Here is an 18,257-nt window from a genome sequence, read left to right as displayed (position 1 = left end):
GTGAATAATACATCATCTGAAATGATGCTCCCCTATTCACACCAGTCTAGTGTTATTGGTGGGATGAAGTTCTTTATTCTTGAGGAAGAGTGGTTGCATTAACATTTTTTTTTTTAAAGAAAGAAAACGGGATGTTATTTCCCCACTATTTTTTTTTAAAGGTAACTGGAGCAAATTGAAAAGTCTTGATTTATTTGTAGGAACAGTATTAATATTTAACAACAATCTAGTTCAAATGAAAACCATACTGAATAACATATTGTCAGTAATGAGTTCAAGACAAAACTATGTTGAGCCAGAGGCCAAAAGCTCTTAAGAATAAATTCAGAGCAAAGGGAAATGATACTATTCTCTCCTTGCAAGAGCTCATTCAAAATGTAGTAGGTAAAACATGTAAACCTTTGTAGAACCTCTAACAGGTATTTAATTTAATTTTAATTCTTGTTCTGTTGTATGAGGGTGCAATCAGAGATGTCTGTAGAATTTTTTTCCGGAGCCTCAGATGAACTGAAGTGTTGAGGGTCAGTTGAGTTCAGGGGAGCTACATTGATTTCAGCAGCTGAGGATCTCAGTAGAGCTGGTCAGAATATTTTTTGATGAAACTTTTTCCCCTGGAAAATGCTGATTCCTTGAAAACAAAACTTTTCATGGGAAAGGGTCAGTTTCAGCAAATTTTTCATTTTGAAATATTTTCAGAGGGAAATTTAGAAATTGTCAAAATGTCCTATTTTGACATATACTGAAGTGAAAAAAACAAACAAACCCTGTGTTTTGGTTTCAAATGAGTTTGACTTTTTGTTTAAAAAATTAAGCTGCTTATAGTAAAAAAATAAATAAATAAAAGGTTGAAATGGAAAAGAAAAAAAGAAAAGAAAATGTTAAAGCAAAACATTTTGTTTAACCAAAGTGTTTTTTTTTTTTATTTGTATTGTCAGTCAGAAATTTTTTGGTAATTTCACTTTTCTTCCCAACTCTTGATGGGAAAAAAATCTAAAATCTCACAAAATTTCCAGAGATAGGAAAACTGTTTTCCACCAGCTCTAGATCTGATCCCTTTCTGGTTACTACAAATGTTGGAAAATTTTAAAATGTGTCAAACAAAAAGTTTAGTACATAGGATTTACATTTTCCCTGATCTTAGAAGGGAAAAGTAAATTCAAAAACTGAGGCTTAAGAGTATCATCCATAACTCATTGAAGTCTGGGGGTAAGTATCTTGTTGATTTGAACAGTCTTTGGATTAGATCCTAAATCCTGAAAACAAGTCTGTGATAAAACAGGTGCTCATATGACAATGTGTTATCTCATGAAGCTTCAAATTGTTTGTGAAGGTAAGAAATAAGTTTAGGTTGTTTTTTACAGTTTTTGATGAAGTCTAATTCTCCCCCCCCCAAAAGCTTCCAGAAACAACTTTAAAAGATTATAAATTTTTGAAGCTACTAATCTGATTTTACTTACTTCTTAAAGCACAAATCTTTCGTCTTTAATCTGATGGATTGTTTTTTTTTTTTTGAAGTGTGGGAAATCCTCAATCAAATTATGCCGCATCTTTCTTGCATCACCATGAATTAGTGTCCATCATTTGACTAGCTATGGGGAAGTTTCTTTAGGGATTCCCCCCTGCCCCCCATATTATTGTGATTGTACTGTCCTCTTCCATTGCATGGATTGATAGGTATGTATTCTTTTATTAGTTTTCTTTTTTTTTTAAAAGAGAGAGTTTTTTAATCATCATAATTATTTTAGGTTTGCCACTAAAAGTGTTCAAAGTAAAAATGTTATCCAGTTTGGTTAGCTCAATAAAAATGAAATGTACATGTTGTTGTATAGACCACAAAACCACTTGTAACAGTTGGTCATCAATTCTGAGGTACTTGAGAAGGCCTCTCAAGGAGTTATTATTAATGGGCTGACTGGCAATTCATGTGCACTAGAGAAGCTGTAAGTCCTACCCCGATAGGCTGGTGTGGATGTTAACCAGCCAGAGGAGGAGCCTCCAGACCTGCTTTTATGTTAATTCAGTGGCCCAAACACAATATATACACCATGATCCTGGGCTGGGGCTGTAGACTTAATCAGTTCAACTGTCCCAGCACTTTGCATTTATACAGAGGTTCTATGTGAGGGAAATTAATTTCACCCTTAATGGACTGATTCTGCTGCCCTTACATTGTTTTACTGCACGAGAAATGCCACTGAAACCAAATTTAGCAGTTGCAGAGTAAGGAATTACTCAGTGAGTAAGGGTGGCAGACTCTAGCCCTTAATAAATAGATCTTACATGTATAAACAAAGAGGATTTTATTTTTTGTTATCATCTGAGAAATTAAATTATCTTATAATTACACATCAGCGTAATAGATGCAGTAATAAAAATGACCCTTTATCTTTAAAAAAGATTATTTCTCAGCAAAGTGAGGAAGGGAGAATATTTGCAAAGGTCTCAGATGAATTCCATTTTTAAAATTAGTAACCGTACCATATACAGTATTTGTTATTTGATTTAGAAATGTAAATTGTTGTCATGTTACATTTATTGTTTGTTCTTTAAAATTCAAAAGTTACATGAATGTAGAATATAATTTCCAATTCAAAATGTTTTGCATTTTACAGTAGATGCATCTGTGGTTATGAATAGAACTACAGTTTACCAAGCAACAAAGGCATTGCATTTTATTTCATGAATAGTAGTCAAAATACATGCTCAATTTGAATTAATACTGTTCATAAACTTTGTGACATCTGAGAATGAGTGTTTTCAATTTGAAGTTCACTCATGATGTGGAAGACTATTATAAAGGCTGTGTAGGGTTTTCACTGATGGAGAAGCTGAACAGGGGTGCCTGCAAGCTAAGTGCTGCAGAAAGGCTCCACATGTCAGTTAGGCATAATGCTTAACAGAAAGCTGTAGTGAGGTGGTTGCTGTGGAGGAGCCTTACAGCCACCTTTATGTAGATTCAGTGGTTCCGGTATCCTGCGAACAGGTGTGGAAGAGTTGTGGTCACAAATCCAACTCATAGGCTGGAGTACCAACCACTGGTCCTGAGTTGGGAGTTCATCTCAGCTGCTCTGTACTCCATCTATCATACTCAGCCTTTATGTGTGTGAAGTGAATTTCACACTCTGGGCAGACCCTCAGCTGGTGTAAATCAGCCTAGCTCCACTGAAGTCAAAACATCCCATCTCCCACTCTGGGTTCATCACATGGGGCAGGAGCACACTAACTTCCAGGTTGAAGACAGAGTCGTGCTGGGCTTCCCCAACCACCTCTAGACCCAATAGCCCATTTCCTGCCCACATCCTGGAACAGCAGCCTTCTGCTGCTGCTGGCTAATAATTAGTCCTCTAGTTTAATCCATATTAATCTGGGCTGCAGTGCTCAGGGGCCCAATCCAAGCTAATGAGACAAGGTGGTGGGATTGTTACTGTCATAAATATAAAGGGAAGGGTAAACCCCTTTGAAACCCCTCCTGGCCAGGGGAAAGCTCCTCTCACCTGTAAAGGGTTAAGAAGCTAAAGGTAACCTCGCTGGCACCTGACCAAAATGACCAATGAGGAGACAAGATACTTTCAAAAGCTGGGAGGAGGGAGAGAAACAAAGGGTCTGTGTCCGTCTGTATGCTGGGTCTTTGCCGGGGATAGACCAGGAATGGAGTCTTAGAACTTTTAGTAAGTAATCTAGCTAGGTATGTGTTAGATTATGATTTCTTTAAATGGCTGAGAAAAGAATTGTGCTGAATAGAATAACTATTTCTGTCTGTGTATCTTTTTTGTAACTTAAGGTTTTGCCTAGAGGGGTTCTCTATGTTTTTGAATCTAATTACCCTGTAAGATATCTACCATCCTGATTTTACAGGGGGGATTTCTTTATTTCTATTTACTTCTATTTTTTATTAAAAGTCTTCTTGTAAAAAACTGAATGTTTTTTCATTGTTCTCAGATCCAAGGGTTTGGGTCTGTGGTCACCTATGCAAATTGGTGAGGCTTTTTATCCAACATTTCCCAGGAAAAGGGGGGTGCAAGTGTTGGGAGGATTGTTCATTGTTCTTAAGATCCAAGGGTCTGGGTCTGTAGTCACCTAGGCAAATTGGTGAGGCTTTTTACCAAACCTTGTCCAGGAAGTGGGGTGCAAGGTTTTGGGAAGTATTTTGGGGGGAAGGACGCGTCCAAACAGCTCTTCCCCAGTAACCAGTATTAGTTTGGTGGTGGTAGCGGCCATTCCAAGGACAACGGGTGGAATATTTTGTACCTTGGGGAAGTTTTGACCTAAGCTGGTAAAGATAAGCTTAGGAGGTTTTTCATGCAGGTCCCCACATCTGTACCCTAAAGTTCAGAGTGGGGGAGGAACCTTGACAGTTACGGTTGTACATAATGTAATTTGTTTCTACCTTTTTCCTTATAAAAATACCCCCCCTCCCCACACACACACATAAAATAGGATATTTCATAAAAGAAGCTATGTTAAAAGAACATGAAGATTATAAAGTTCAGCACTTGGAAGTTAGGAAATGGTAAATTTGCGGTTGCCTGTATAATGTCAATTCAGCCTCTTATGCTATGTATCCATTATGACTATACAGTCTTCAATTACATGAAACCATACTACTTTTTCCACAGAATCCCTGCCTTATTCAGTGCATAGGATGGATGCAAAAGAGGGCAGAACTGAACAACTGTTAAACTCTCTGTGACACTGGCAGACCTGGTGCCAGCTCTGCCAATGCCCAGGATTTCCACAGAAGGTGTTATGCCCCTCAGGAAGGATTATTGAATAGAAATGGGTCATTGTGGAACAAAGACTTTGTTGATTGCTTCCCCCACAGCCCTGAAGAGGGTACATGCCCAAGCCCTCCTCCCATTACAGCTTGATTGCTGGGGAAAGGGAATAAAAATGCCTGTTAAGGAGAATTAATTACTCCTATGCTGCTTGAACTCTGAGGGTCAAGGATTTCTAAGCATAAGAAAGGAGGGAGAGGAGTTACTTAAGTTAAGTGCCAATGTGGACACAAGAACAAATAGATATAAACTGACCATCAACAAGTTCAGGCTCGTAATTAGATGAAGGCTTCTAACCATCAGGGGAGTGAAGTTCTGGAACAGCCTTCCAAGGAGAGCAGTGGGGGCAAAAAACCTGTCTTCAGGTCTGAGCTTAATAAATTTATGGAGGAGATGATATGGTGGGACTGCTTACAATGACATGTGGTTCATCAGTGACTGCCAGTAGCAAAAATCTCCAATGGCTGGAGATGGGACACTAGATGTGAGGGGCTCTAAGTTACTACAGAGAATTCCCAAGTATCTGCCTGGTAGGTCTTGCCCACATGCTCTGGGTCTAATTGATCTCCATAGTTGGGGTCAGGAAGGAATTTTCCCTGGGTCAGATTGGCAGAGACCCTGGGTTTTTTTTGGCGTCTCTGCAGAATGGTCCATGGTCACTTGCAGTTTTAAACTAGTGTAAATGGTGAATGCTCTGTAACTTGAGGTCTTTAAGCCATGATTTGACGATTTAAGTAGCTCAGCCAGATATCGGGCTATTTCAAGAGCGGGTGGGTGAGGTTCTGTGGCCTGCAATGTGCAGGAGGTCACGTTAGATGGTCACGATGATCACTTCTGACCTTAAAGTCTGAGTCCCCAACTGTCTAGTATGGGTTAGCCCTAAAGACACAAAGTTTGCTTGTTATAAAAGTTTGTATTATCATTTGGAATGTAATACTGTAATACATTTGTGTGTGTATGTTACCTACTGTAACCTTGTAAATAACTCTCATTTCTTCTTCCTAGTTATTAAACCTTTAGTTGGTTTATTACAAAATTGACTACAAGCCTTGTCTTTGTGTGATCTAAGGTGCAAGTTGACTTGGGCTAAGTGAGTGGTTCTTTGGCACTGAGGGCAACATGAATATTTTGTGATCTGTGGTGTAAAGTGACTATCTATCACACAATCAATATCATCTGGACGGCAAGATACATCAGAATACCCAACGGTACTGTGTGTGATTCCATTTTAAGACTCTGCAGTGCCTGATTACTTGATTGGTGAAATCTAACTGGTTTGGGTACTGCTTCTTAACATTCTGCCCTGAGGTAGGCATTCTTGTTCATGAGCTACTCCAAACAGCATGGCACTGGCATTTCTTAACTGACTCAGGTTCCAACAAGCCTGGGTTGACCTGGAGAGGGCTGCCTGTCTTCTTCCATTCCACATGTTGGGTTAGATCTTCAGCTGCAGAAAATCAACATAGTTCCATTGAAGTTAATAGAGCAATGCCAATTTATACTTGTTGGTGGTCAATCCAACTGAATTAATATTAGAATAACATTTTCAAAGCATGTGATATTTGGGTCCTGAAGATATTGTGTTTGGAGTGAATCCCAGTGGAACATTCCTGTGTGACTCAATTTCAAATTATTTTTGGTCTTAGTTGTGTGTACAACTCCACACATGGCCAACTGTACTGGTAGGAAAAAGTTTCTTTGCATTTCAAAAAGACTGAGACTTAAGTGTATATTCTGGTATTATTCTTAACAGGTATCATAATTCCAGAATACATACTAAAAATCATGAGAAGAAACTTACTTCTGCTCCTTACTTCTAGTTTTTTCTTCAATGCTTTCCTCTGAGACCATCATTATTTCCAAAACAAGGTTTATTAGTATCTATTGCAATACAACACACTGCTGTTCACTTCTATACTGATATCTGAAGGTTTAAATACTCTCAAGGCTTCCTGCCAGCATCTAGCTGTAGGTGGAAGAGGTAGATTGAATCAAAAAGTAAACAAAGTTTCAACCCACTGAGACTGATACTTGGAGCTTGATAATAAATACAGCAGGATTATATTGTACCTTTTCTTGAAGAATGGAGCATTGGGCAGTTTCCTGTTGATTAATTCTCTAAATCTTCATTTCACTTTCATGTTAAATCTTGCCACAGACTTTGCTAGCATTTTCATGTTCTTTCAAGTGAGGAGTTTGATTCCCAATAGCACTAATGCTAATTCATATTGGACAAAAAAAGTTAAGAAAATTCTTAGGCTGCACTAAGACAATTTTAGATCACCCGTTTGTGTGGCAAGTTCATCATTACCTTTTGTAACAGCATATCTATTTTCAGTTGTCAGGGTCTTGTAGCAGAATCAAAAGCACTGTGCAGTAGGAGAGGTATATAAGGAGACTGGAGAATTTTCTACCTCACTGTATTCTTGATGCCCATCAGCAAAACTTCTATCTGGCAAAGGCATTTTCCTGCCTCATTCTGAATCTTTTTCGGGTATGGGTCCAAATAGAAACTCTTTAAAAATCCCATTGTTCACTAAAGGGATTTCATTAGAATGGATTTTTCTGGTAACCAAAGAGGTACATGCTTAATCAAATCTACAGCATATATGGTATGAAGAGTTACTTTTTTACCTCATTTTCTGGAGAAATGTTAAAGTAAAACTAAGGACCTGATTCTGAAGACAATGGATTTGGTCTGGAAAGTTAGTCAGAATAGATGCAGTCATATAAGCAATACTTATGATAATGTACCATCAGGAATGAAGATGAATTGGTTATTATGCTAAAATGCTTTCTTCATTCAAAACTGCTTGATTTTACAGTTTCCTGAATCATTTCCTACTTTTCTTTTCACAAGCATTCCTTGACATGTTTTCACTCCATGTCAAAGTTGAGAGGCACAGTAGTAATTATTTTGAAGGAGCACGCTTATATTGAACTCAGATATAGCAGGAGTCATATTACTTCCCTGCATTGCACTGTGGAAATTGCAATTCATTTTATAGCAAACATCTGCTTTATAGGGCCAAATTCTACTTTCATTTACCCAACAGCCAGCTTCTTCTTCTTTTATATGGCATTCAAAAAGCAACAAGTTAAGATTATAATTGAATCTTAAGTATCAGAGGGGTAGCCGTGTTAGTCTGGATCTGTAAAAGCGGCAAAGCGTCCTGTGGCACCTTATAGACTAACAGACGTATTGGAGCATAAGCTTTCGCGGGTGAATACCCACTTCGTTGGATGCATGACACTAATTGAACCTTGAAGTTCAAAAGCCATTCTAGTGCTTCTGGGGTAATTAGACGGATCTCCCTTATTCCACCACTGCAAGCGTGAATGGGACAATTGTCTGTGATGTATCATATAGTTTATATCTCACCACAGTCACAATTTGGTGATTCTTTGATCTTCCATTTGTGGATGAGAAATCAATACCTTCCATGCATTATCCAAACATGGTTAAGTGTGGTCTACTGCATAATGGGAAAGCAGAATCCAGGGATGTCTTTTGTTGGCTCTTCAATCAGGTCTTTGCTTGGGATGTCACAAGAGTTCCATGATTTGAGTTATCGAGTGCTAGTGTCTTTTTCATTGGCCTATTGCATTGATGTGTGGATCCAGAAAGAATCCCAAAGGCCACCGAGAGCCAAAACCCAGCAGAGAATTTATTATTAGGGTCTACATTTCCTGCGTGCTTTAGAGTTTTTCTCTTTTGTAGTCCCGATACCTCAGCACATGAAAAGGATTATGACAGTGTTTGGGATAGGTAGATCCATGACTATGTGGATCCATCAGCCATTCTCACTGACATGCTCCTACCAGAGGATGAAGATTTTTCTCCATAGTGCAGTGGAGATGCCCCACGTTATAGGTCACTTAGGCTGCAAGCTGATTTTAAGGTTTGGTTCAAAGTGAATCATTCTGTGAAATATGATTTTATTTAGAGCTGACCAGGAACTGGCATTTGCATTCTTTGGGGAAATGCCAATGTTTTAAAATCTATTTTCATTTTCAGTTGGAATAAAAAGCTGAAATTCTCCAAAAAGTGAAAATTGTGAAGAAAAAAATTGGGGCCATTGGAAAGTGTTGGTTTGATAGTGCTGAAACATTTCAAATCTGTGTTTATATTAAACCCCAGTTTTATGAACATCAGTCTTAAAAATAACACATTATATAAACCATTTTTTTTACTGCCAAAGTCATCTTTCTGCTGCCAAATGTGACTTCAGTCCTTTAGTCAGTGGTCCAGTGGCTGCATAAGCTTGAAAAGACCTGAGAGTTTTGTCAGCAAAGAAGTGATGCAGTTCTGATAAAGAAAAGAACCAGAAAATAGCCCTATAATCATGTACAGCGAGGCTTCTGTCTTTTTTCTATGCTTATCAGTACTTTCCCTATGTTTATGGGTTGAAAGAATTTGAACTATGTGTAACCTGTACTCCCCGTTTGGGGAAAGAATTCCTTATACAGATGGGCCTCCATGTTCATACCTCAGGACGCAGACCAACAGGGGTTGACCGGTTTAAACTGGAAGAGAGATCACAAAGTATGTTGGACCAAGCTATAAAAGCTCTACCTTGTTCTTTGTTCTGGGCTTCGCCATATTCCTCTGTGTAGGAATTGGTGAGCCCTTGCTACATGCTAGCATACTTGCTAGCATGAAAGTGCTTCATTTTATCTAAGAGTCCTGACTCTGTGTTTGTTTGGCTAATACAGAAGTCCGGGGAAGGCCACCCTCCCAACCCTAGATGGGAGGGAAACCCTTTTTCCCTAACAGTTCTCTCAAACAAGGAAAAATCAGACATACTGAACGCTTTTGTTGCCAGTTGTTATGTACACTGTCATTGAATGATTAATATATTAACTTGTAATTTTGAGATATTCAATTTTATAAATTTTTCAGTTTCATGAACTAAGTCCCTAATAAAGTCACAAAATAGGGGTTCTACAGTATAATATATACTATAAATATTATATAGTATTGCTATAATATGATAAAATCCATGTTTTAATATAAAAAGTCTGTTAAATTATAACAATACATTCTTTTTTTTATCTTTTCACACAGAAAATGTCATTAAAATAGACACATTATTGTGAAATGTGATGATTTATACAGAATTGCATTTTGAGTGGATAATTGCTACGTTGAAAATCTTTTCACCAGCTCTAATTTAATCATAAAAGGTACAACAGTTAAATAAAAATAATTACATAACACTAATTATGACAATAATTGTATAATATAGCAGCAATGATACATAACTTTCTGACCTTCATCACAGATTTGTCCAAATGCCAACTGAAGTTTTACGCATGAATTCCCCACTGCAGTTTTAATAGGGTACAATATTATTCTTCCCTTCTTGTCCTAAACTCTTGTGCTATGCACTAATGGGTTGGCTACACTTGCGAGTTACAGTGCAATAAAGGAGCCCCGGGTGCACTGGCTCACTCCCTGTCCACACTGGCAAGGTACTCCAGCTCGGCGAGTGGAATAACGTTTGCTTCGCCCCCTCTGGAGTGCTGCGGCACCAGTGTGGACACCCTGGTCCTATAGTGTTCTCTGATCGGCCTCCAGAAGTATCCCATAATGCCTGTGCTAGCCACTCTGGTCATCACTCTGAACTCTACTGCCCTGCCCTCATGTGACCAACCATCAGACCCGCCCTTTAAATTCTCTGGGAATTCTGAAAATCCCTTCCTGTTTGCTCAGTCAGGCGTGGAATGCTCTCAGTGAATCTTTCCAGGTGACCATGCCTCCATGCCCAAGATGATCCCCAGTATTAAGCAATGGTGAAGTGCTGGACCTCATCAGTGTTTGGGGGGAGGAAGCTGTCCAGTCCCAGATGCGTTCCAACCACAGGAATTACGATACCTTTGGGCAGATATCAAGGGACACGATGGAAAGGGGCCATGACCGGCATGCACTGCAGTGCAGGATTAAAGTGAAGGAACTGTGGAATGCCTATCGCAAAGCCCCTGAGGCAAACAGCCGCTTTGGAGCTGCCCCTGCGACCTGCCATTTCTACAAAGAGCTGGACGTGATACATGGGGCCGACCCCACCTCCACTCCGAGTACCACCATGGGCACTTCAGAGCCCAGTTCAACAAGGTGGGAGGAGGAGAAGCAAAGCGGGAGCGAAGGTGCTGAAGTGGAAGAAGACACCCCGGAATCCCTAGATGCATGCAGCCAGGAGCTGCTCTCAAGCCAGGAGGAAGGTAGACAGTCATGGTGGCCGGTGCTTGGAGAAGGACAAACACCAGAGGAGGTTCCCAGTAAGTGGCTTTTATTTTGGGAAGGAAGTTATTTGGTGTGGGCTCTTGGGGTGAGGAGGGTTAGGGCTGTATGCATGCCTAGATGTGGAATAGCGTATTGATGTGCTCTCTCACATCGTGGTAATCGGCCTCAGTGATCTCTTCAAAGGTCTCATGCAGAACTTGGGCAATGCGCTTGCGCAGGTTTCTCGGGAGAGCCACTGTGTTCCTTGTCCCAGTAAGGCTAAGTTGTCCATGCCATTGTGCCATGAGGGGCGGGGGGACCATTGCTGTACACACACAAGCTGCATAGGGGCCAGGGCAGAAGCTGCATTGCAGTAGAAGACACTCCCTTGCTTTCCAAGTCACCCTCAGTAGTGAGATATCTTCCAGGATGAACTCCTGTGGAAAATGTGGGGACAGTGTTCAGTATAGGGGCCCCCTGCCGCTGTTGGCTCTCCCCAAGGCACAGAAACCCAGAGGACAGTACTGCCATGAAACAATCAGTCACGCTTGACCCTGTGCTTACTCACCATATTGGGGCTCCTGCAGGTTATGTGTGCTCGGTTTGGGATGGGAAAATTATTCTGTTGTGTAGATTGTGCTTTCCCTTAAGTATGCAGGAATCATTGCTCTGTCTGGTGTGAACAATGCTGCCTCTGTTAAGTGTTGCATTTTGCCTTTACTGATGCAACCTTGACATCTCAGCCATCTGTATTATCACCTGCTGAAAGACTCCAAAGAATCAGAAAGAGGCCACGTAGAAGCAAGGAAGACATGTTGCATGAAGTAATGCAGCATTCAAGTAATGAAAATCGAAAAATGGAGGAGTGGCGGGACAGTGAAAGGAGTGTCCGCCAGCAGAATGAGGAGTGCCGGCACAAAAGCGCGGTGCTCCAGCAGCAATGCACAGATCAGCTGATAAGCATAATGGAGCGCCAAGCGTACTTGATCCAGGCACTCATAGCCATGCAGGCAGAACACTACTGTACACAACCTCCACCGCTGCAACCCTTCTCCCAAACCTCTTTCCCTTGTGCCCCCATGTCACCTCCAACCCACTTACCCCAACATCTGGGTTCTTACTGCCACCAGCTGTCTTCAACATCTGTAGCTTCACCACCTCGCCCTGAAAACTATGACTCTTACCCTCTTCACTCAACTCCCATCACCATGCAGTAAAGCCATCCTGAAGTGAAGCACTCATTGCACGGAACTCCAGACAGGAAGGCTGAGTATGATACCAGGACATACACAAATCTGTGATTGTACCATTCCCCACCCCACCCCCTTGTCCTTTCTGTTTCCCAAGCAGTTGTATTTCTTTTCAATAAATGAATTTTCTTTTCAATAAATAGATTTTTTGGCTTTGAAAACGTTGTTTATTATTGCTTAGTGTAAAAGATACCTTAGCCCAGGAAAGAAACAGGCACTGCAAGTCAGCGTAGCAAACACAGATTCCTACTACGTTGGAACCACTGCACTTCACTTCCGTGCAGGGCACCAGACATTACTCATGGCTTTCAGCCTCAAATTGCTCCCTCAAGACATCCCTAATCCTGGCAGCCCCATGCTGGGCCCCTCTAATATCCCTGCTCTCTGGCTGTTCAAATTCAACCTCCAGGTGTTGAAACTCCGAGTTCCATGCCTGAGTGAATCGTTCACCCTTCCCTTCACAAATGTTATGGAGGGTACAGCACACGGATATAACTGTGCGGATGCTGTCATCGGCCACGTACAGCTTCCCAGACAGAGAGCGCAAGCAACCCTTTAAACAGCCAAAAGCACACTCCATAGTCATTTTGCACTGGCTCAGCCTGTTGTTGAATCGCTCCTTGCTGCTGTCAAGGCTCCCTGTGTAGGGTTTCATAAGCCATGGCATTAAAGGGTAAGCAGGGTGTCCAAGGATCACAATGGGTATTTCAACGTCCCCTGTGGTGATCTTCTGCTCTGGGAAAAAAGTCCCGGCTTGCAGCTTCCTGGACAGGGCAGTGTTCTGAAAGATGCATGTGTCATGCACCTTTCTGGGCCAGCCTGCGTTAATGTCAATGAAACACCCATAGTGATCCACAAGCGCCTGGAGAACCGTAGAGAAATACCCCTTCCAATTAACATACTCAGAGGCTAGGTGGGCTAGTGCCAGAATTGGAATATGTGTGCCATCTATTGCCCCTCTGCAGTTAGGGAAACCCATTTGTGTAAAGCCATCCACAATGTCAAGCACCTTACCCGGAGTCATGGTTTTTCTGAGCTGGATGTGATTAATAGCCCTGCAAACTTGCATCAACATGATTCCAATGGTTGACTTCCCTACTCCAAACTGGTTAGCGACCGATCAGTAGCTGTCTGGAGTTGCAAACTTCCAGTTTGCAATTGCCACCCGCTTCTCAATCTCGTGTCCTTGCGTCGCAAGGTGGGAGCAAGCTCTTCACACAGTCCCATGAAAGTGGCTTTTCTCATCCGAAAGTTCTGGAGCCGCTGCTCGTCATCCCAGACTTTCATGACAATGTGATTCCCACCACTGAGTGCTCTTTTCCCAAGCCCAAAAGCGGCATTCCACGGTGCTGAGCATGTCTGTGAATGCCACAAGCAAACTCGTGTCATATGCGTTACTCAAGTCAATATCATCGTCGGAGCCCTCACTGTCACTTTGCATCATAAGGAATAACTTGACTGCCAAATGTGACGTGCTGGTGAGACTCATCAGCATACTCCTTAGCAGTTCGGGCTCCATTCCCGCAGACCGAAAGGGAAGACAGAGCACTCAGTACAAAAAACGTTGAAAGATAGCACCAAATGTGGACGGAAGCACAGGGATTGCTGGGATGCGAACTGATGCATCGTGGGGTGTTGGGACAGGACCTAGAATGCCCTGCTCCCCCACCCCCTTCCCACAAGCCACAGCGCCAGACTGGGAAGAGGTGTTCTGTGAGATAGCTGCCCATAATGCACCGCTCCCAATGCTGCTGCAAGTGCCGCAAATGTGGCCATGCCAGTGCACTTGTTCCTGTCAGTGTGAACAGACTGCAGAGCATTCCCTACTGCGCTCTCCGAAGGTGGGTTTAACTCAAAGCGCTCTACATCTGCAAGTGTAGCCGTGCCCTTAGACAGATGCAGCTCAAGGTGGCTGTATTTTCAGCAGTCAGTGAAGCTATCTCTATGAAGAGATGGACTAAAAAATTCAAGATGGAAATCAAAATCATCCACCATATCCAAGGTTTATGCATTTCATTTTGATTATTTCAACTGAAAGGCATTTGATTTGTGAAATTCTGTAGGCTGAGCTTTCTTTCAAATTAAAAACCTTTCACACTGCAAACCTTATGACTTTTTGGATTTCATTGTTTTGGGTATCCATTTGCTGAAATTCTTGGGTCTTGAAATAGCCCAGAACCAAGTGCAAAATGTAATGTGTGAAATCTGTGAAAAAGAGCAGAAACTTTTGTACAGCTTTGTGTGTGTGTGTGTACATTTTGTATTCTCTCCCCATAGAGGGGTACTGTGAAACTGAATTAATAATTGAAAATAACTATGGATGAAATCCAAGGACAAAAGATGCTATAGAATTTCAACATATTATTAGTACAAAATATACCATCTTGCTGAGATATGCACGGTGAGTGATAAGAGGGCCAGCAAGATCCAAGAGATCCTAATGGTCAGAGTCAGTGGCGAAGCTCTGGTTTGTGGGGTCAAGGTCTAGTGGCCTGAGTCTATAGGGGGTCTCTGATTTGCAGGGTCTCGGGCCTAGTGGCCAGAGGCAATTGTGGTGCCCTGGTTTGCAGGGTCCCAGGCCTAGTGGCTGGAGTCTCTGAGGAGTCCCTGGGTCACAGGGTAAGCAGGCCTAGCGGCCAGAGTCAATAAGGAGTCCCTGGGCTGCAGGGTAGGGGGCCACCCCCTGTGGGAGGGTGGTGGCCTAGGGTAGGGGGACACGGGACTGCCCTACTCCATAGGGTCCCAACCCAGGGCCCTCATAATGGCAGAGGGTTCCACCGCTGAGGTCAGCGAGGACCCAACTGCCACACGTTACCTATGTCCGGGACTATGGCTAGTCCCCCCCAGGCTACTTGCTACTGTGGTTCTGGTAGCAGTAGTTGAGGCATCTTTGGGTTGCTCGGCTGCGGCTGTTCCCAATGTCTCTGACCCTTCCTGGGTATCAGCGGGCACCTGGGCACTGGGGCCTCAGTACTTTGGGCTTCGGTGGGGTGGGTTGGTAGCTGCTCCCCAGCGAGAGCTTGTATGCTACATCCTTCCTTCTGGCAGTCAGCCCCAACTGAACTGGACTGCCTGCCTTTAAACAGTAACTGCACTGGAGCATGCCCAGTAGGGACATAGTGGTGTGGCTTCCTCAGCCACCAAGGAAGAGTTAATCCCTCCCTGTCCAGTGCAGGGTGAGTACACCCCATCACACACCCTTTAACCTTCTGTTTGTTAAGCTAAACAGATTGAGCTCTTTGAGTCTATTACTATAAGACATGTTTTTCAATCCTTTAATCATGGTTTTGACGCATCTTTGGATTCACCAATTTATCAACATCCATCTTTCATTCTTCTAGCCTATACCATTTAAAAATGCAAGCAAAATATTGTTTAAATATAAAATCAAACTATTTTTCTGTGGATGAGTCATTCCATAGCGTCAAATAAAGCAGGATAAATTTTAAATATTATCTCCAGTTCTCAGAAATGATAGGGATAACCAATATATTATTAGGTTAATATATTACTAGGTGTCATCAGGGTAGTACTTATGCTACAGTTCATGTAAGACAATCTAGTAAAATCATAAATGGAGAGGAGTGAAGCTGTGAAGTTGTTGGATGATTGGAGTCAGTTGTTTACTGAAATAGAAGCTGCTGAAAAATGTGGATCCAAATCCAGGTTTGGATTCCAGTCAATAATAAATGTGGAGGGCATTCAGTTTTGAGGTGTCAGTTTGGATCCCTCTATTCATAATAAACTAAAAGCATCAGATGTCTTCATCAGACAAACACAAGAACCTGTGTATGATTTCATAAAGAGCACAATACTGAATGTCTGTGGGAGAGTATATATTTCTGTACTGATAGTGAAGAATATCTTTCCCCTTTTTTTTGTTAGAAGTTTCTAGAGCAACAAAATGGATTTTGTGTTGGCATAATATAAATGGAAGAAACTAAACAGTCTTCAAATGGAAGACAGAAGTGTTTACCCTTCAAGTCACTTAACACATTGCTAATTTCATTTAATTGTGAGAAGTATTATCCTTCCACATGGACTGCATACTTTAAAGCAAAGGTACTTAGAAATTCACTTTCATAGTTGTAGATGTGAAAAGGAATTAAGGTGCACCTCAAAACAAACTCTGAAGATCAAAGGAAAATATTAAATAAAAAAATAAAAAAGCCTGAATGTGTCTAGAATGATTTAGGCAGCAAGATTTAATATCTGCTGATAGTTTGTGTTTGATATTCATATATAATTGCTTTCCCAGTTTCAGTATTGTTTCTAAATTATTTGGATGAATGATCTTTCTTATACCATTACTTTGATACAGAAAGGTGCTGCAGAAGGTGGGGCTGGCAGTTCTAGTAGGTGGCACATTTCCCCCTGCATGATTTAGTGCCCTTTAGATGATGATAGAGGATACTGCCCAACTGCTAGTGCCATCACAAAGATTACACATAAAATGGAGGGCCTAATTCTAGTTTCTGCTCTGGCCATTCATTCAACTCCAGTTGTGCAGTGTGTCTATAAATCCAATTGGCTTAATTGACTATGTGGAAATTCCTCTGGTAGAGGCGGAATTCTAGATTGTCACACAACCTAAGCTGTGACCGTATACCGGCTCCAGTTATTTCCAGTTGTCAATGGCCCCTCAAAGCAACAGAAAGCTGAGCATAGGTTAGAACAGTTCTGAGGCTGTTTTAACTTCTGCTGGGGGCTGTACCCAGAATTGCAGATACAAAAGTTGTATAAAGTCATCCTTGCACCCTCATCTTACCCCTTCAGGATTTATATCAAGGGGAAGTCAAGGATGCCTGAGACTCAAGAAATGAGATCATAACTATTGGTGGCAGTGAAAGCTCAGATGGTTTTAGAATGGGGTGGTGTCAGTTCCATTACGCAATGCCTGTGTATGCTGCCTTTTGCCCCAGAGACAGCTGCAGTACAGTGGTGGACAAGTGAACATCCTGGGATTTTTTCTCTTTCCATTTCCATCCATAGAAAATCGGTAATATTAGCACAGATGTCAATGAAGTCACGCAAAATAACAATTAGGCCCACTCTCTCTCCAAAGCAAATAGATATTGTTGAGATGGATCCTTGACCGCTGCTCTGATGTAAACCTGGTGTTACCAACCATTTGCTACCCCATGTAATCACCCATTTGTCTGTGTCGGGGGAGAAGCATGGCCAGACCAATGTCGAGCTTTGGCTATTCCAGCTGGCATAATGCTCAAAAAAAGGTTGCAGTTTAAGTTTTGCCCTGTACTGTAAAGGAGATGAATGTTTAGTGTGTGTGATTATTGTTTAGCGGCAGAAGGAATTTTCTTGTGAAGAAGCGGGGGTTAAACAAAATGGCAAGAGGAAGAGATGTCCCATAATTTGGCATTTCCTCACTTAAAGAGTTTGCATTGCGGGATGTCACACTTAATGAACCTTAATTCATTTTAATCTAAATTTTTGTTTATGGAAAATAATTTGTGGTGCATACAGAACTGTGTGATCAAAGTACTAGGTTGGTAAGGGTGCCTTTGAAAAATGTGTTTCTCAGCCCCTCACTTTCATGAGCACCAAATTCAATCAAAAATATTTTTAAAGTGAGTAAAGACTATAGTGGTAAATCTATTAAAATCTGTTTAATCATTAACTTCTTTGATTTAACATCTGTCTAAAACATAACATGAAAAATGAATAATGTATTATGTAATTGCATAAAAGCCAAAGTAATGTAAGACATTAATTAAAAATTAATTTGAAATTCGTAAGTAGAAAGTTTAGTAGGCACTGTTTGATTATCCACTTAGTATAGAGGTTTAAATTACTTTAAAAAAAGTAATCTACTGTACTCCAAAATACCAGTTGCTGAATCTGAAAAAAAAACATACTTTAATCCTTTAGGATTCACTGATGACTTTCTCAGAAAGTATAGGTTACTGATTACTTTTATGTTATACATGTCAGTTGTACAGATCTGCCCAGTCTTTGAGGTATGATTCTGCTCTCATTCCGGTGTAAGCT

Source organism: Caretta caretta, chromosome 2 (assembly GCF_965140235.1).
Source record: "Caretta caretta isolate rCarCar2 chromosome 2, rCarCar1.hap1, whole genome shotgun sequence".
Classification (NCBI taxonomy): Eukaryota; Metazoa; Chordata; order Testudines; family Cheloniidae; genus Caretta; species Caretta caretta.
Note: the sequence above shows the minus strand (reverse complement) of the source record.